At 42.7% G+C, this 20,250-nt stretch overlaps 1 protein-coding gene across 12 annotated transcripts in view; it reads left to right on the plus strand.

Moving 5' to 3' along the window:
• The window catches only part of SIPA1L2 (signal induced proliferation associated 1 like 2), a 245,594-nt gene that overhangs the window by 79,095 nt on the left and 146,249 nt on the right, over positions 1–20,250 (plus strand). For all 12 annotated transcript variants that reach the window (XM_074990163.1, XM_074990169.1, XM_074990167.1 and 9 more), the window contains one exon: positions 13,709–13,755. The gene's annotated coding sequence lies outside the window, so the exon portion shown is untranslated. The remainder of the gene's footprint in view (positions 1–13,708; positions 13,756–20,250) is intronic.

Consider the following 20,250-nt stretch of genomic DNA (forward strand, 5'->3'; position numbering starts at 1 on the left):
ACATGCTTAGCATCTAACTGCCATGATTTGGGTCAGGAAGGAATTTTACTCCTGGCCAGATTATCAGAGACCTTGACAAGGAGGGGAGCTTTCTCTGCAGCATGAGGCATGGATCCCCTGTTGGCTTGAACTGTTGTAAACGGTGATTCTCTGTGACTTGAAGTTTTTTTTTTAAATCCAGTTGTGAGGACTTGAGTAACTCAGCCTGAGGTTATGAACCTTAACAGGAGTGGGGGGGGTGAGGTTTTGTGGTCTGACACATGCAGGTCAGACTAAATCATGATAATCCCTTCTTGTGTTTAGTCTATGAAGACATGAAGGAGAGTAAGAAACAGGGATGGATATTAAAGCAAAAGTTCACCATTTTATTAACTTAATTCTAACGTGGGAGGAGAGAGTAATAACATCCTGAAAATAAGTCATATATTTTGGTCCAGTGCAGTATTAAATGATCTTCAGACCAAATAAGCAATATTCATGGTTGCTGCTGAATCTTCTCATCCTGCCCTGCTGCAAGGTTGTACATACGAAGGACGTCTGCCTACAAACATAAAGGACCTCCTTACTTCTCCATGCTAATCGGGTCACCAGTTATCTCCCTGCTTTTATTTAACTCTCAGAAATGGTCCCTTTTAAGCATCTACGTGCACTGTTCACCAGTTGCAATAAAATTTCTTATTTACTTTATAAATAGTAAATTGAATGACTTGTTAAAATCACATCTTTTACTTCTTTTTAACCTAAAACAGGTCCTCCAGTATCCCGAAAGTGAAAAATCTCACTGCAGACTTAAAATTTATCTTCAGGGAAGTATTCCTTCCTGATCCTCTCAAACTCTGTCATGCCAACAGAAAACACAACAGAAATTTTAACCTCCATTTTAGGGATGTTGGATAGGTGTCAACCCTGGAACGACTATTTCATGGCTTGAGCACTTTGCATACAGGAAGGAGCAGAATCTGAAACATGAGCTCTCTCAAGTCCCAACCCCGCAACCTAGTCATTGGTATGAGGGAGAGGCAGAGTTCCCTTTCTTTTCCTGCCTGTCCTCTCAGGGGAGAGGGAGGAAGTCTCCAGAGCTGCTATTCTTGATCTTCACTTTGCCTCGCCTCTCAAGGTCCCAGAGCTTGTCTATTCTATGTTCATGTGGCTATACAATCTGCCTCCTCCTGTCCTGCTAAGACACGGGTGATGGTGGGCATATGTCATCTTTGTGTAGGATTGCACAAAGAATCTTGACTTCAGAATTGTTGATGAAAAGTAAATTAAAAATAATAAAGGAGCAGCTAGGAATAATAGATGTTACTCATTCAAATTGTAAATATGTATGGGAGAAGGCAGACAAAGTACTGTTTTATTAAAATAGCTATGACCCTTAATATTCTTCTGCTTTTAATTTACTCTGTATACCTGCTTTCTCTATCTGGCAGTTTGAATAACTCCTGGGTGCATTGACTTAAAAAACCAGATAAAATAATCATTTCTGATGTGACTCTGAGAGGGTGAAATATACTTTCCTATGTTTATGAAGTGACATTTTACATTTTTGGTTGTGTAAGTGAGAAGTTAGTTTTCATTGCTATGCAGTGAGTTACTGTCTTAACAAACAGAGAGGATTTAAACCTCCCTCTAGTGAGAATATGCCCACTAGATACTGAAAATTGCTGAATTTCTTTTGATAATCCCCTCTTCTAAATGCATGCAATTTCCTTTTTGTCCCATTAGAGACAAGCCAAGTCATCTTTCAGGCCAACATGATTTTGCTCCCTCAAGAGCCATTTACTGAGTAACTTGACTCACCCATCAAGAACAGCTTAAAAGCTATGTAAAATGCTTCATTTCCAAACCCAACCTCCAAAGGAGTTGAATACTGTACTTTCCGACAGTACAAAAATCTCCTGTTTATCTGTATATCCTTTGGCTGCAGATTTGTGCTCTCCATACAGCAGTTGTCGAACCATAAAAATTATCTCACTGAACATCTTGACTTGAGGGTATGTTCAAGGCAGCACAAATGCACTTTTGGCTGACAACTTACGTTTCTCGCTGAGTACAGCCTAAAAACTCTAAAAACTCACCTTAATGAAACAGTTTCTAATGGCTAGGGCACAATGCACACTAGTTTTGAGGGCATTTATTTTGCTCCCCTTCACAGCATGCGGCCAGCAGCTGATATTACATACTGTGTCGTGCTTTGAACCATTTTGAATAATTAAAGTTCTATACAAAACTTACTTTGTTTTACTTTGGCTCATCCTCCTTTGATAGCAAGTAGGAAAGTTCACTTTGTATTTGTTGATCTAAATATATTTTATTTCCGAGGGGAAAAAAAAATTCAATTAAATTTAAGGGTAGAACTTAAAGGGACAAAAAACCCCAGCAGAAATGTAGCACTTTAAAGACTAGTAAAATGATTTATTTGGTGATGAGTTTTCATGGGACAGACCCACTTCAGGTCAATCTCATTTCCAATACAGACTGACATAAGTTCAGAGGACCGGGGGAAAAAAAAGCTGGGGGGCGGGGACAATAAAAACTGACAAATAGGACTGAAGGAGGAAGATGGCAGTGGGGTATGTTAAGTGTCCTGTCTGAGATAATGATAACCATCAAAGCAGACTTTGTAATGCGTGAGGTAATGGATGTCTCTGTTCATACCAAGTGTTAATGTGACAAATTTGAATATGAATTCCAATTCACAAATTCCTTGCTGTAATCTGTTTTTAAATTCTCTGTGCTCTAGGACACAAACTCTCAGGTCTTTAACAGAATGGCCCACTCCATGGAGTACAAACTAACACGGGTACTTCTCTGTTACTATTAAAGGGACAATTATTTGTAATTATTCCCAAAATAAATGTTGCAAACCCAGAAAATTTGGAGTTAATGTTTAACTTAAAAGAAATTCAAATGTACTGTTGTAAGTTATAGAATTGCACCGTGAAGATAACCAATCACTCTCACCTTGGTCCTAGGCGGTGAACTTGCCAAACTATAATTTTAAGTTATTCACGTTTTTTCTCTCTATGGCTATGTCTGCATTGGAGAGTTTTGGAGACAAAAAGGGTTTGTTGACGAAACTTGTGGAACATCTACACACAAAAGGGAAATACACCATCAAAACAAAGCTCCTAGCAGCTTAGGGGGCAATCCAGGAACCTACCTTGCAAGGAGGGCCCCAGTCGAATTCAAGGGAGGCCACAGCCACTGTGTTGTCCTGCCGCTCTATCCTCCAACCTCACTCTAATGATTTGCCAGTTGGGTGTTGTTTTAAATGCAATGAGCTGGGGCATATGAAGGTCAACTGTCCCAAGGACACCAATAGAGTGCAGTTCATTGCACTCGGGTCACATCCAGAGTCCTCGGGCCCAGATGCCTCACAGATACTCGCAGAGTGAAGGGAAACTGTGAGTGTGGGGTAGAATGTTATTGCATGGAGAGAGACTGGAGTACAGGTGTCTTTGGTCCACCAGTCCCCACTGGACCCTGAACATTAACCCTCATGCTCAAGTAACTGGTGGACTCTTGCCCTACCTACAGTCAAGTCGCCAGTTACATAAAAAGGGATGGTTAGGAACTTGGACTTTTGCAGTCTGTGATGACTATCCCATTCTATGTTGCTGGGAAAGACCTAGTGAACCACATGAAACAAGCCTGGAGGGTGGGAGTGGTAACCTGTAGAAGGGCTAAGCAGGTGTCCACACCTTTCCTAGTTCTGGAGCCTCCTATGAGGGACCAGTCTGTGGCCCCAGACACCCTGGGATTGGCAACCCGGACAGAGGTGATGGAGCTGCACCCCAAACCAGAACCTCCAACTACAACAGTGAGTCCAGTTCCTGAAATCCAGAAGGAGTTGGCAACAACATTGGAGTCAGCAGCAGAGGGCACTAGGGAGCCTACAGCAGCAACTGAACCTGCAGAGGAGGTCCCACTGGAACCTGCAAGATGCTATAGAACAACAGCAGGAGGTCATTCCTAACCAGCCATGGTACTCATCTCACCTGGATCGCTTCCAGAGGGGCCCAGCTCAAGCCCACAATCCAGTAGGGAGCTGACATATCTGGCAATTAGCGAGCAGTTCCAGGTAGAACAGGAAGCTGATGAGAGCCTCAAGGGAGCTTGCACGGCGGCCTGGAACAACCCACTGTTGCTCAGCTCTTCTAACAGATCTAGGCTTTTGATAGAAAGAGGGCTTCTATGCAAGGAGACTCTTCCTGGTGGGCACAAGAAGGACTGGCATCCTCAGAGACAGTTGGCAGTTCTAACTAAGTACAGGGAAAAGCTCTTAAGCTTAGTGATCACAGTGGGGTGAACAGAACCAAGGACTGACAGGAAAAGTTGTTCCACTGGGAGGGGATGGGCAAGGATGTGTCTAGCTATATCCAGTCTTCTGAGATGTGCCAGTGGGCGGGGAAGCCCCAAGGGCAGGTCACAGCACCTCTCCAGCCACTCCTCATCATAGAGGTCCCATTTCAGTGGGTAGTTGTGGATATTAAGGGTCCTTTCCCTAAAAAGATCTCAAGAGGGAAGCAGTTCATACTGATTCTTGTGGATTTTGCCACATGATTGCCTGAAGCAGTCACTCTAGGGAGCATTACAGCCAAGAACCTGTGTCAGGCACTGGCCGATCTTTTTGCCCAGGTAGGTTGGCCCTCAAAGATTCTCACGGATTCTGGAACTAATTTCCTAGCCAAGGCCATGGCATGTCTCTGGGAAGCCTATGAGGTGAAACACCTAGTTGCCACTCCCTACCACCATCAAACGAATGGCCTGGTGGAGAGATTTAATGCAACATTGTGGGCCATGATAAGTAAATTTGTGACTGAACACTCCAGTGATTGGGCCTTGGCATTACGACAGCTACTGTTTCTCTATAGAGACGTCCCACATCCCAGTCTGGGATTCTCGCTGTTCAAACTTGTGTATGGATGTGAAGTTAAGAGCCCTTTGCAGCTGGTAAGACAGCAATGCGCAGGGGCTATTCCTCCTCCAGGGGCTAACATTTTTGATTTTGTAACCAACATACTAAATACCCTTAGACTCTCTAAATCTGGCTCACAAAACTTTGCAGAAGGCATGGTACAATCGACATGCCAGGGAGCGGCCCTTCAAGGTAGGGGAACAGATCATGGTCTTGAAAGCACTCCAGACCGACAAGATGGAAGCATCTTGGGATGGGCCTTTCACAGTCCAAGAGTGCCTAAATGCAGTTAATTACCTCATCGCTTTCCCCAACCCTAATCTTAAACCTAAGATATACCATGTTAACTCTCTAAAGCCCTTTAATTCCTGAGAAGTCACGGTTCTTCAGTTCACCACCCAGGAGAGGGAAATTGCTGAATGGGTGGAAAGACCCTACTACAATGGAAAGGACAAGGGTGGAGTAGGGGAGATAACACTTTCTATGAACCTTAGCCGTGAGCAGAGATGGCAGATCATGGAGCTGTGCACTAAGTACACCTCGATGTTCTCAGCCACCCTGGGATGAACAGAAAGGGCAGTTCACTCCATCAACACCGGTGATGCTCACCCACTTAGACTCCAGCCCTACTGAATGGCTCCTGCAGCCAAAACGGCTAGAGAGAAAGAGATCAAGAACATGCTAGAGATGGGTGTAATTCGTCCTTCTGACAGTGCATGGGCTTCTTCAGAAGTCCTAGTTCCCGAACCAGATGGGGAAATCTGTTTTTGTGGGGACTACCATAGGCTGAATGATGTAACTCATCCAGACAGCTATCCGCCGCCACGTACAGATGAGGTATTGCAGAAACTGGGACAGGCCCAGTTCATCTCCACCTGAGACTTAGCCAAGGGATACTCATACCTTTGAATGAATCAATCAAGCAAAAGACAGCCTTCATCACCCATGTGGGGCTGTATGAATTCAGCGTTCTCCCTTTTGGGCTACGTAGTGCACCGTCAACCTTCCAAAGACTTGTAGACAGTCTCCTAGTGGGAAATTTGCTGTACGCTGGATGGTGTGGCTGTGTACTCTGACTCATGCTCAGAACACCTCTAGCACCTCCAAGCTGTCTTCCAGCACATGAAGGAGGCAGGAGTGACTGTTTATGGCTAAAAAAATGTCAAATTTGGCCTCAACAGGGTGACTTACCTTGGACACCAGGGGGATCAAGGAACTTATCAACCCTCTACAGGCAAAAGTAGATGTTATCCACAATTCGCCAGTACCAAAATCAAAGAAACTGGCCCAATCCGTCCTAGGCTTGGCTGGGCGTTGCAGGTGGTTTGTACCCCACTACAGTCAAATCACTGCTCCACTAACTGATTTGACCAAAAGTAAACAACCAAATGTGGTTAAGTGGACTGACAAATGCCAGAAAGCTTTTGAACAGCTTAAGGCTGTCCTCATATCTGACCCTGTTCAAAAGGCCCCAGACTATGACAAGTCTTTCGTCATCACCACAGATGTGTCAGAGTGGTGTGTGTGGGGTAGTTCTAATGCAGAAAGGTCCAGATCAACAATTTCTGAGAGCAAAATGCTCTCAGAGAGGGAGGGCCACTGGTCTATCACTGAGGAAGAAATGCTATGCTATTGTGTTTGCTCTGGAGAAGCTATGAGCTGAAGTGGTGGGGGTGATGCTTTCATTAACAGACTGATCATTCTGCACTAAATTAGCTTCACACAGCCAAGGAGTCTAATGTGGGGGGCTGGGGGGAGGGAAGCTCCTTCGATGGAGTTTGGCTCTCCAAGACTTCAACTTTGACACAGAACCCATTTCAGGAGCTTCTTAGCAAAGTGGCTGATGCGCTCGCTTGTGAGGGGTTTCCAGATTCAGCTACTTACTGTATACCGGGCTTTGTACTACACAAATTTAAACATGGGTTTGTTGGTTCTTCATGTACTTCATAGTACTGTCTAAGTGTGCATGTATCTTATTAATTATGCTTTCCTGTATCTCCTGAAGGAAATTAGCACCAGTGTTGACATCCTCCCAAAGCTGATTTTTTTGGGGGGTTGGGGGGCATGGAAGGAGTGCAAGGAAGGAGATAATATCACCTGATTAACTTGAGTACAGTAAACCAATGGGAGTGAAGTAGCTTTGTTTAAACTGAGAACAATTGCAGTTTTTGAGGGATTTTTTTCTGCAGACCAGCAGAGAGAGACTAGGGGGGAGTAGATATTGCCCAGGCATTCAGAAATATCCGGACTGTTGCAAAAAATCAGCCATAGAGGTGTAAGTAAAAGGAAAATACATAGTTAGATGCTATCAGATTATGGTTATTTTGAAATTGGTTGGACTGGCTGCTGTTTTTCTTTTTTGTGGTGTTTGACTTGACGCTTCCACCCCACCCCTGTAACTTTTAAGCTGAATCCCAGGGAAATAGTTTTTCTGTATGCAACCCTATGATTTGATTTTTCTCTTATTTTGTGAATAAATCACTTCTTTAAAGCAAACAATCTGATAAAGGGACTCCTCAAGGAAGTCATTTTGAGGCACTTGGAGGAGGGGAAAGTGATCAGGAATAGTCAGCATGGATTCATGAAGGGCAAGTCATCCCTGACCAATCTGATTAGTTTTTACAATGAGAGAACTGGCTCTGTGGATAGGGGAAAATCAATGGATGTGATTTATCTTGACTTTAGGAAAGCTTTTACGGTCTCCCACAATGCTCTTGTCGGCAAGTTAAAGGAATGTGGATTGGATAAATGGATGGCAAGATGGATAGAAAGCTGGCTAGAAGGTCAGGCCCAGTGGATAGTGATGAACGGCTCGATGTCAGGGTGGTGGTTGGTTTCTAGTGGAGTGCTCCAAGGTTCAGTTCTGGGTCCTGTTTTGTTCAACATATTTATCGATGACCTGGAGGAGGTGTTGGATTGCACCCTCAGCAAGTTTGAAGATGACATTAAGCGAGGGGGAGAGGTAGATATGCTGGAGGGTAGAGATAGGGTCCAAAGTGACTTAGACAAATCGGAAGACTGAGCCGCAAGAAACCTGAGGTTCAATAAGGACAAGTGCAGAGTCCTGCGCTTGGGCCGGAAGAATCCCAAGCATTGTTACAGGCTGGGGTCCAACTGGCTTAGTAGTAGTTGTGCAGAAAAGGACCTGGGAGTTGTAGTGGATGAGAAGCTGGACATGAGTCAACAGTGTGCCATTGTAGCCAAGAAGGCTAATGGCATATTAGGTTGCATCAAGAGGAGTGTTGCCAGTAGATCCAGAGAAGTGATTATTCCTCTTCATTCGGCTTTGTTGAGGCTGCATCTGGAGTACTGTGTCCAGTTCTGGGCCCCCAATTATAGGAAGGGTGTGGACACACTGGAGAGGGTCCAGGGGTGGGTGACCAAAATAATTAGGGGGCTGGAGCATACGACCTATGAAGAAAGGTTGAGGGAGTTGGGACTGTTTAGTCTGCAGAAGAGAAGACTGAAGGGGGATTTGATAACACCCTTCAACTTACTGAAGGGAGGCTGCAAGGAGGCTGGAGAGAGGCTGTTCAAAGTGGTCACGGATGGCAGAACATGGAACAATGGTCTCAAGTTGCGGTTGGGAAGGTCCAGGTTGAATGTTAGGAAAAACTTTTTCACTAGAAGGGTGGTGAAGCATTGGAATGGTCTACCCAGGGAAGTAGTGGAGTCTCCATCCCTGGAGGTGTTGCCTCGACAAAGCCCTGGCTGGGCTGATCTGATGGGTTTGGTCCAGTCTAGGGCAAGGGGCTGGACTTGATGGCTTTTTTAGGTCTCTTCCAGCTCTATTGTTTTATGATTCTATCATACCTGTGCCTGAGAAGGGCCTGGTGCCTTGGGCCACATAGCTGTCAAATTATAGCTTGCTGTTCTCACTCCCTCTGTGGAAGGAAGAGTGGGGTTGGAGTTTTATCCATGAGTTAAAAGGGTTAAAAGAGTCTCCAAGGAACGGCATGGTGGCAGCTCTACCTTCCAGGGTCCAGGGGAGTCTGTGACCTTGGGAATTTTTAAGTAAAGTCTGTGTATAGGCAAGGTATTTTTAACAATTTTGCAGGACTTCATTTTCTGCACTCAAAAGGATCCCTGACAGAGGTAAGAAGATTAGAACAGGTAATGAGAGAGTTCAAAAATAGATGAGGTGAACACCAGTATCACTAGAGACAGCACGGGAGGTCAGGAGCTCCCGCAAGGAATATTTGGGTTTCGTTCTGCAGTAAAGTCAGATGTCTGACTGTCGCTGGGAAGGCCTATTTTTACTCAGGCCATGGGGCTCCTACCCACTTCCCTTCTAGCTAAGGGAGAGAAGCCCACACCCCGGGATGGGAAAGAAGAACGCATACTGTGGGACTGTAGACTAAGCAACGGTCTGTGGCCTGGGATTCAAATTGACCTTGCCACAAAGAACAACAAAATAAATACTTGTCAAGTGTAGGACCAGTGTTAATGAGGCTAATCAAGCCAGAGTGGATGCATCTCATTTGCAGCATTTGTTGAAGAGATGTGCTTATCAAGACAGGGGAAATCATCTTCGTGGTGTGTAAACCAGTTAAGATCCTTATTCAGTTGATTGTGTTGAACTTGCAAATGAACTCCAGTTCAGCACTGTCTCTTTGTAATGGGGTTTTAAAATTCTTCTATAGAAGGATGTTTACTTCAAAATCCATTAGTGCATAATCAGGGAGGTTAAAGTGTTCCCCTGTGAAGGCACACTATTGTATGGCTTGTTTGGAAGACACTGATGTGCAGCATTGTTGCTCATGCAGCATCTTTATCCCAGGAATTGCCTCCAAGGTTTGGTACTGAAGGAATCATTAGTGGCTAAACCTTCTAGCAATGAAGCTTAGAGTTCTGTAAGTGCTATGAGACCTGCCTCAGCTGTGATTCCTGTTTTTGTTTAAAAATCCTGGCAAATCTCTTCATATGTGTTGGCATCGGTCTGAAGCCAAGCTTAAGGTACAAATCACTATGAATCTGCAAAGATTGAATCCAGCTCAGCACAAGTGTGTGGTTTTACAGATATCCACCTCTGCTGAAAGCCAGTCTTGAAGAGAATAACTCTGTGGACTTAGTGTGTCCATTTCTGCAGACTGAAGTGCAAAAACATACTCATAAGCCTCTGGCCTAGGAAGTTGGGACCAGCAGCAAAGGATAATATTGAGGGTCAAGGCTGTCTTATGGATCTGCACTCTGCGTGGCTCCAAGGCTATTGGTTCTGTGCTAAAAAACACTCGTTAGTTTGCTTTATCACAGCTGGATCTATGGTTATCTTGGTAGATCAAGTATCAGGGGTAGCCATATTAGTCTGTATCTGCCAAAACAATGCCAAGTCCTGTGGCATCTTATACACTAACAGATTTTTTGGAGCATAAGCTATGATGGGTAAAGACCCACTTCATCAGACGCATGTAGCGGAGATTCCAGAGGTAGATCAGAGAGGTTCATCATATTAAGCCCCTTTAGTGCCCTAATTTAGATCAATCTTTGGATGAGGGGACTTTTGTGCAACTCTGTGTTTATTTTCGTTAGAGCTGAAATAGAAAGGAAAGAAGCATAAGACCATGGGGCTGTTTCCTTCTACTATGTGGGAGAGGAAAATACTACAAGATCATCTACAGCTGAGATTGTCTAAGGTCCTTTCATTTGGCCAACCAGTGGTACTTTGTGACTACTCAGTGTCTTACAGCAGTGGTAGGGGATTTGAGTTAAGGTTAAGTCTCCTTATCTTACGAGAGACTGACAAAAGCCATGTTGCCAACAGGTACCTTGTTCCAGAAAGAGCGGTTCAGGATAAATGGAAAGAATTGAAGGTGTCACCTGTGGTATTCAGCCCCTGATCACTGGATACCCACCGAATCTTGTATCTCAATCCACAGGAACAATCCACCCCCATTTGCTAATTTGACCATGGGCTGCTGCTTCCGTATGACATACGGAATTTGAGTTTGATTTAAATAAAATAAAATAAAAACTTTCTAAGACAACAGAATCAAATAGAAATAAATGTGAGCATTGGAAACAGTTACATACATGAACTGAATTAGTCTTTTTCTTCATTCACAAACAGTGCCACCCTCTTACTTTCATAGCATTCCTTTCAAAGCTAAGTAGTTTTTGTGTTCATAGCTGTCTTTGCCTTTTCCATTGACTTTTCTCAGTTGTTGCAACAGTGGACTGCTGAGCAATACATTACATCAGGGTGAGCAAGCATTTTAGGTTGCACCCCCCTTTTTGGTCCTGCAATTAGCCAGGGCCCCACAAACCTGTGGGAGGACCACAGCAAGGGGTGTGGGGGTGTGTGCTCAAAAAGGGGGTGGGACACTTGGGAAGGGGGTGCTGGGAGGCCCCAGGGGTTGCCCCAAATGGGGAGGGGTGCCTGGGGGGAGAACTCCAATAGGGGGTACTTTACCAAGCTACAAACTTGCCAGCTGCCCCTGCCACTTGTCTCAGGGCCTCACAACATTCTGAATGACCCAGCACCTGGGGGAGGGGAGGAGGCAGTCCCTTAGCAACAGCCATGGTGAAAAATGTGTAACTGTGGCCAAAAAATGAAGGTTCTTCATGTGTAATGGCAGTTCGTTGAAATGATCTCTGCATGTTCGTGGTCCCCCCATGGAGGCAGCTGAAGGAGCTAAAGTGGTCAGCGAGTAATATCTCCTTGGGCCATGAAGGGTAGGGTTGGAGGTGGTATGAGTAAAGCAATGGACAATAAACAAAAAGTCATCACACATTACCAGTCCATAACTTATACTATAAATACCTGTGACTAAATCTCAGGGAGGTTGCTGCTGGGAGTGGGCACCCTGAGGGGCTGCTGTTGAGGGGGTGGGGGGTATCAGCTGTGGCATCAGCTGCTGTATACCACTGGCAGCAGTTGCACCTGCTGCCTGGGGACCACTGCAGAGGACTGTGGGCAGTGACTACACTGGCTGTCCAAGCAGCAGCTAGTGTGGTAAACCACAGGGCCACTCCAGCAGCAGCTGGTGCATATGGCTTCAGGGTTCTCCAAGCTTCTGTCTGGCTGCAGAGCTGCTCAGCAGCAGCTGGTGTAGCTGTACCTGGGACCATCTGAGCAACTGGCCCCAGAACCCGTTGCTTTAAGAGACCATAGAGGCCAGCCACTGGCTAATATCTATTGAAAATGATGTGAGAGCTAGTCTTTCTCCATCTGACTTCATAGGAAACAGTGCTTAGAGTTGTTCTTCCTTCTCCCAGAAAAATCCTTGTGTCTGAGGATTTAATTGTTTTAATATTATTCTTCACCTTGTAAATTGAGAGGGAGGGGAAAGAGTATGTGTGAATGTGACAGAAGTGCCATAAATGTAACAACAAATTAGTAGGTGAGTATTCTAACTGAATTTCAAGTTGCTGGGTAAAATTTTGGTCCAAGTGAAGTTAGAGAGTTTTCCCATTGACTTCATTGGAGCCAGGATTCCCCCTGCTCCCAACCCCCAATGTCTGAGTCTAACCAGAGGAAGATCATATCCCAGCCCACTCCTCAGCTTGGATGGTCAATCAAATTTTGGCATAAAGGGCATGACAGAGCCCATTTTTGAGAGCAGTGTAAGAGCAGCAGCAGATGTGTTTTGTTTTGGGAAGCAGATTGGCCTTAAAATATCCAAAATGCCAAATATCTTAAAATGCCAAAATTTAGATCATTTGTCCAAGTGAGGAAGAAAACAGTAAGGTAGTTGTCAAGAAATTCAAGAGCAGTCTGAAGTACCATTTCCAAAATTTAAAATAAATGTTTTCCTTTCAGCAAAATTAAAAACAATCCCTTTAGTATCCTTATTCTGTTTCTGAAATATTCTTAAATTGGTGTAGCACTGGCTTAATAAAGATAGTAATGTAAAATAGAAATGTTGTGGGATTACACCAATTCCATGCTCAAAAGTTTATTTTCTGATTAAACAAATTATAAAATTGATGTGTAATATTTAAGGTTGATTATTCTGGGAAAATAAGAGAAACATGTTTCAAAGCACCTCAGTCAGTAAGTGCCAAGAGCTTGGGGGAGAGACTTTATTTTTACCTCTCCAAACCCAAAGTAAATAATGAAAAGATTAATTGAAGACTGCTTTTTTGTGTGTGTGCTTGGTAACTGGTTGCAATGTAGCTTGATGTAATAATGACCATAAAAGAGGTGGGACTCACTAAATCACTTTGCCATCTTTAATTTCCTAACTGAAGGGAGGGAATCCAGTCCATAAGTCTGTGTAATAGGAAAGCTAAGGGAATTTTGTATTTTTGCTTTTTATTTTTAAATCTAAAATTACCACAGTAGATGTTATTGTGATTGCCATCTTGGATTCCTTCCAGAAAAAAGGAAAAGTGACTTTGACTTTGAAAGCTTTTTTATTTTAAAACCTTTTGTGAAATTGTATTGACATCAGGCAAAATTTTATTCTAAAGTCTATAGCTTCAAGATTATATATTATGGCATTGCTTCAGTGTTTCATATATATTAAATGTCTCCAGCATTTATCTGTGAGTGGAAGAAACCATCAGTAAAGTACAAATGTAAGGTCTAATTCTCCAATCATTTACATCTGTTTTCTAGGAATTGTTACTCCATTAATAGGAGGAAAAGAATTGCTCCTGATTTGCATCAGTGTAAATGGAGAATCTTTCCTAGAGTGTATTAGCATAATTGCTTAATTATAACTCTTGTTTCAAATAATCCAAGCCTTGATCTAACACAATGACAGTAATGTAATGGAATATTGTTGTAGATATTTTCTTAGTTTTTGATCTCAGCAAGCTTTTCTCCATTTTCTGCCCTTACAGTTCACATGCAACCAAAGATTATACATATGAAGAAAGAGCACAGATGAGTAAGTTCAAAACAAATACTCATTATATAGAAAGTCATGTGCATTCCCAATAAGCAAAATAAGGAGCTTCCCATGTCTCTTCTGTCTCCTGTCTAAATCTGCATATTAATCCTGGATCTCAAGTATGGGCATGAGAAGTAAAGATTTATACTGTGGCTGTAGTTTTATTGTAAATAGATGTATAATAATTTGAGCCATCTTTTCATGAACTAGGTTCATGATTTATGTATTGTACTGTTTTCAATCTTTTTTCCACAGCTGCAATCCAGATAAGTGACTCAATTATTGCTAGCCTTAACGATTCACTGATGTCTCATGGAAAACTTGAAAAACATTCTATTTAAGACAATTATGCTTAAATATCACATTTTTCTCAGGATATTTGCATGAAAACGGGCTCTTGCTAAAGAAGTTCCTCTGCTCTTCCTGCATATTCCTTGTTTTGGAGAAATAATCTTTTGTGACATCACAATTAACTGTTCTTGAGATTGTGATATCACACAAAGTAGTATGGCCAAAATTCTGGAATTTGGATTTTTTAAAGTTAAGCACATTAATCTCTGCCTGAACACCTAAATGAGCTTCTACATCTTTCACTGTGCCTCTGAACATCCAGGCCATTTTGCTTTAGGAACCCACATTGGAAATTTCAGGTCTATGGCATTAAGGAATAAGCAATAGGAACAGATGAACTCCATCTACAAATGTTTATCCATATAATTATATTTATTTGTGGCTTAAAAACAAGGGAAGAAGCAAATGAAAAATCCATTAAATATAGAAAGATACCACTAGTATTAACTTTTGTGTTTTCCTCGTAACAGTTTTTCTACAGGTGCTGCTGTCTTGAACAGTTGAAAGTTTAGATATTCTTCCACTAATGCTATCATTACTCAGTGGATTATCTTCTATTTTAGAGTTCTTGAGGGAAAAGGTACCGGGTCAAGCTTGCTTCCAAAATGGATTTGCAGTAAATTAGCTGTTGCATTACTGCTGCATTAATTATACTGTCAAAATGCACAACACTATGCTCCTTAAATGAATTATTCTGAAGACTGAAATCTGACTAATCTCCTACTGCTCATAGCAAAATGCTGCATAGAATCAGTAAACAGCAAATCAAATGCTGATCATCAGAGTTGGCCTATTATTCACATTTATATTCCTATTTTATCGAGTTGCCTTTCAATTTTTTTAAGATTAGCACAGCTTCAGAATCAAAATTACAAAATTTTAATCTTGATAAATAAGACAAGCATTAATTATGCATTCTCTTTAGGATTATAAAATTCTCTAATAATGGGGGGTAATTTTCCAGTTTTTTGATCAACAAAATGATCTCAGAAAGGCCGCTTACATCACTCCTTTCTGTCTATTGAGGATGACATGAGGCAGGGTTACCAAGCAGCTTTCTTTTGACAGAGTAGTCCAATAGTGCAATTTTTATTCATAGCTCTGTTACTGGCACAGGACCATTTGCAGGCATATATCCAGGCCCCTGGGAAACTTGGAAATGTTCCATCTTAAAGAGAACTGAAACAGTGGCTAACAAACCAGCTGCTATATTGAGCTCAGAATGAAGTCTTTGTAACTCTGTGGAAGTAACTTAAATTATTTGCATGACATCCAGCAGCCCTAGTGGAGAGGACTGGCACAAGCACAGCAGCAGTTTTATCTTTTGGCCATGTTGGGCAATGGCTCTCCAGCTGAAAGACTAAGGTGAAGAGGTAAAAAGGGAAAACTGGGGAACTTGATATGGGGGAGTGTGTGTGCGGTCAGCTGTGAGGAAGATATTGACTGGATTGACAAATTATTTTATATGGAGGGGTGTATAGCAGAGGAGAAGATATATTTTAACAGATGTTGGGACTTTTAACATGAACCAAAGCAGTTTGTATCAAATGGTACAAGCATTAATCACAACTAGAGTCCTACCAAATTCATGGTCCATCTTGGTCAATTTCAGTCAAGAAATTTAAATTGTAAATTTCATGAATTCCTCTATTTAAATCTGAAATTTCATGTTGTTTTATGGGTCCTGACCCATGAAAGAGTTGTGAGGAGAGGGGATAGTGGTATTGCTAGCCTTCCTTCTGTGCTGCTGCATGTGGCACTGGCTTCAGAAGGCAGCTGGAGGGCAGTGTCTGCTGTCAAGAAGTGCACCTCTGAAGGCAGGAGTAAGGATGGCATGGTATGATATTGCTACCTTTCTCTGTTGCTGCCTGCAGATCTGGGCCCTCAGTTAGCAGCTTCCTGTTTGTCTCCCCAGCTCTGAAATACTGAGTGTACACAAATATTTGCTTCTCTGAGAATGGGTTGTGTCAGACCTTCTGTGTAACTAAGGACATGAGAAGCATAAGAAAACGGATGGCCACAATGCTCAGGTCCTCATGATGTATGCTTCATTGCAAAAATTGTAGCTTAACTTATCAGATGGAGCAGGGTGCCTGTCGGGAAAGTCCTTTATGTGATGCAAAGTACAGAGCATCGACATGATGGATCCACACATCCAGTGCTGCACATCTACTATTTTCTGAGCGAAAGGGACAAAAGGAGACAATATTATTTATGGGGACATAGTAGAATTGTCCCAGTTTAGAACTGCCCTTCTGTTCTCTATTGAAAGGAAGCCAAAATGAGTTAGGACTGGAATTAGTTAGGACAAGGCTGGAATGGAGGAACATAGCTGAGATCAGTGAGAGAGGTAAAGATGCTTATCACTTCCTCATGCATCAAGATATTTATCTAGTGGTAGGGAATGTGTTGAAGAAGGACCATATGCAGAAAAAGTGGAAGCAAACTGCTGGCATAGAAAGCTCACATAGTTTGAGGGTGAGGATTATTTTGTCGAGGAAATGCTTCAGGAAGTAATTTAGTAGCTGGATGATAAAGTGAAACTTTATAAATCTAGCACTATGACACACAGATTTTTAAAAAGGTGTTTTTTGAAATGAGGAAACTAGTCAAAATAACGTAAAACCAAAAGTGGATGATAAACTTTGCAGGTGACTCAGTTTGTAAGTGAAGTGAAGAACAGAGAAGACTTTAGGGAACTTGAGAGATATAATAAAGATAGACGGACAGCAGGTGAAATTCGGTTGGGGTAAATGCAAGGTGTACTGCACACAGCCTAGAGGAAGACACCTGTGTGTGACTTCTTTTAATGTGTGGTGGGGACTATTGCACTGTAGCCACCACACAGTTCTTGATGGATGGAGAACTCAGGGAATCCATGACAACTGTGAGTCTCCAGTACGCTGCAGTCTTCATCTGCCTTCACAGCTGTTATGTCCTTTGCTATCCTACGCCTTTGCTGCTGTTGAGGACTTCTAGGATCATTCTTTGTCTGGACCCTCCACTTTGATCTTGCTGCCATGGGTGACCCTGCTGGAAGTACAAGACTTCCTGCAGCATTGCTCTTGGGTTCATTGGAACAATCAGATGGTCGGCCATCAATGGACTCGCAAATAGGAGGGTGACATGAAGACATCCTACTCCTTATTGAGTGACTGCCAAGTACCGCACACAGGAAGAAATGACTTAGACTACTAATAAACATTGCTGGATTTTAAATTAACTTTAACTGTTTGAGAATTCATGGCACCATTGGACCTGTCAAAGTTCAGCAGCCGTCAAATAAACCAACATTGTAGAAATAGATGAGGAGTGCAGTGAAAAAAATTATAGATAAAATTACACTATTTCATACAAACTGGTTATATGTCTTCCCCGAATGCTATATCCCGTTCTGGTCATGAGATAAAAAAACAATCTAGCTGATAGGATCTGAAACGCATGACATGATGATTTATTATTAGGATTGCAGAAGCACCTGGAAACCTCACCCTACATTGTTCTAAGCATTGTACAAACGTAACAAAAATGCTATTCCTGCCTAGAAGAGCATCTCTTCAAAACAGAAAAATGGAAAGACTTCCACGTGAGCAGAGCATTTTTGACTGGCTTACGGAACATGTGACTGAGAAACGACGTGATATAGCAACAGGTGTTAGAAAATAAATACGAGCATCCAATTTACTTTTTCTCTTAACACAGTAACAAGGGACTATCTAATGAAAATGAAAGATAATGAATAAAAATGACTTAAAGACATACCTGTTTCTTCCTAATACATAATTAACGAGTGGAACTCAATGCTACAAGATATCTTTGACTAAACAGGCTTGTTTAAAAAAGGATTATCTATTTATATAGTAACAGAGAGTAAGCCGTGCTAGTCTATACACTATCAAAACAAAAAGCAGTCAAGTAGCACTTTAAAAACTAGCAAAATAGTTTATTAGGTGAGCTTTCGTGGGACAGACCCACTTCTTCAGACCATAGCCAGACCAGAACAGACTCAATATTTAAGACACAGAGAACCAAAAACAGTACTCCTTGCTAACTGTTTTTGGTTCTCTGTGTCTTAAATATTGAGTCTGTTCTGGTCTGGCTATGGTCTGAAGAAGTGGGTCTGTCCCACGAAAGCTCACCTAATAAACTATTTTGCTAGTCTTTAAAGTGCTACTTGACTGCTTTTTGTTTTGATATGTTTATATGTGTAACAAGAAAACATACACTTTACTGCTTTTTTGTCTTATGAGCTAGGATGACCCAGTTAATTTTTTTAACATGGGAGATATTAAAACTTTGTTTTGGGGGGGAGGGGCAAGATGGCTCAGTGGTTTGAGGGGGCCATTTAGGAATCTGGGGCAATACATTTAAAAAAAAACAGTCACACAGAATCATAGGGCTGGAAGGGACCTCAGGAGGTCATCTAGTCCAGCCCCCTGCTTCAGGCAGGATCAACCCCTACTAAGTCATCCCAGCCACGACTTTTTTCAGCCAGGACTTAAAAACCTCCAAGGGATGGAGAATCCACCACCTCTCTAGGCAACACATTCCAATGCTTCACCACCCGCCTGGTGAAGAAGTTTTTCCTAATATCTAACCTACACCTTTCCCTCTTCAACTTCTGACCATTACTCCTTGTTCTGCCATCTGACACCACTGAGAACAGTTTCTCACTCTCCTTTTTAGAGCTCCCCTTCAGGAAGTTGAAGGCTGCTATTAAATCACCTCTAAGTCTTCTCTTCTGTAAACTAAACAAACCCAAATCCCTCAGCCTATCCTCTTAGGTCTTGTGCTCCAGACCCTTAATCATTTTTGTTGCCCTTCGCTGAACCTGCTCCAAAATCCACATCCTTTTTATACAGGGGGACCCAAAACTGGACACAATATTCCAGATGTGGCTTCACCAGTGCCGAATAAAGAGGAATAACAACTTCTCTAGATCTGCTCGAAATGCTCCTCCTAATGCACCCGAGTATGCCGTTAGGTTTCTTGGCTACAAGGGCACACTGTTTACTCATATCCAGCCTTTCATCCACCATAACCCCTAGGTCCCTTTCCATTGTACTGCTGCTGAGCCAGTCGGTCCCCAGCCTGTAACAATGTTTGGGATTCTTCCACCCCAGGTGCAGGACTCTACCCTTCTCCTTATTGAACCGCATCAGATTTCTTTTGGCCCAGTCCTCCAATTTATCCAGGTCCCTCTGGATTCTATCTCTACCCTCCAACATATCTACCTCTCCCCTTAGTTTTGTGTCATCCACAATCTTGCTGAGGATGCAACCCAGTCTCTCATCCAGGTCATTAATAAAGATGTTGAATAACACCAGCCCCAGAAACAAGCCTTGCGGCACTCCGCTTGAAACAGACCGCCATCCAGATATTGAGCCATTGACCACTACCCGTTGGGCCCGACCATCAAAGCCAGCTTTCTATCTATCTATCTTATAGTCCAAGGATCCAATCCATATTTCCTTAACTTATGGACAAGAATGTTGTGGGAGACCATATCAAAAGCCTTGCTGAAGTCAAGGTATATCATATCCACTGACTTCCTCATGTCCACAGAGCTTGTTATCTCATCATAGAAGCTAATCAGATTGGTGAGGCAGGACTTGCCCCTGGTGAATCCATGTTGGCTACTTTTGATCACTTTCCTCTCTTCCAAGTGCTTCAAAATGGATTCCTTGAGGATTCCCTCCACTATTTTCTCAGGGATTGAGGTAAGGCTGATGGGTCTATAGTTCCCTGGATTGTCCTTCTTTCCTTTTCTAAAGATGGGCACTAGGTTTGCCTTCTTCCAGTCATCCGGTATCTCCCCCGATCTCCAAGAGTCTTCAAGGATAATGGCCAAAGGTTCAGCAATGACCTCTGCCAATTCCCTCAGTGCCCTGGGGGTGCATTAAATCCAGACCCATGGACTTGTGCACATCTAGCTTTTCTAGATAGCTCAGAACTTGTTCCTTCCCCACAGATGGCTGCCCTCCACTTTCCCTTACCGTATCATCTAGGACCATCACTGGGAAGTTGACTTTGTCCGTGAAGACTGAGGCAAAAAAAGCATTGAGTACTTCAGCTTTTCCTGCATCATTTGTCACTAGGATACCTTCCTCATCCAGTAATGGCCCCACACCTTCTCTGATA

Source organism: Carettochelys insculpta, chromosome 3 (assembly GCF_033958435.1).
Source record: "Carettochelys insculpta isolate YL-2023 chromosome 3, ASM3395843v1, whole genome shotgun sequence".
Lineage (NCBI taxonomy): Eukaryota > Metazoa > Chordata > Testudines > Carettochelyidae > Carettochelys > Carettochelys insculpta.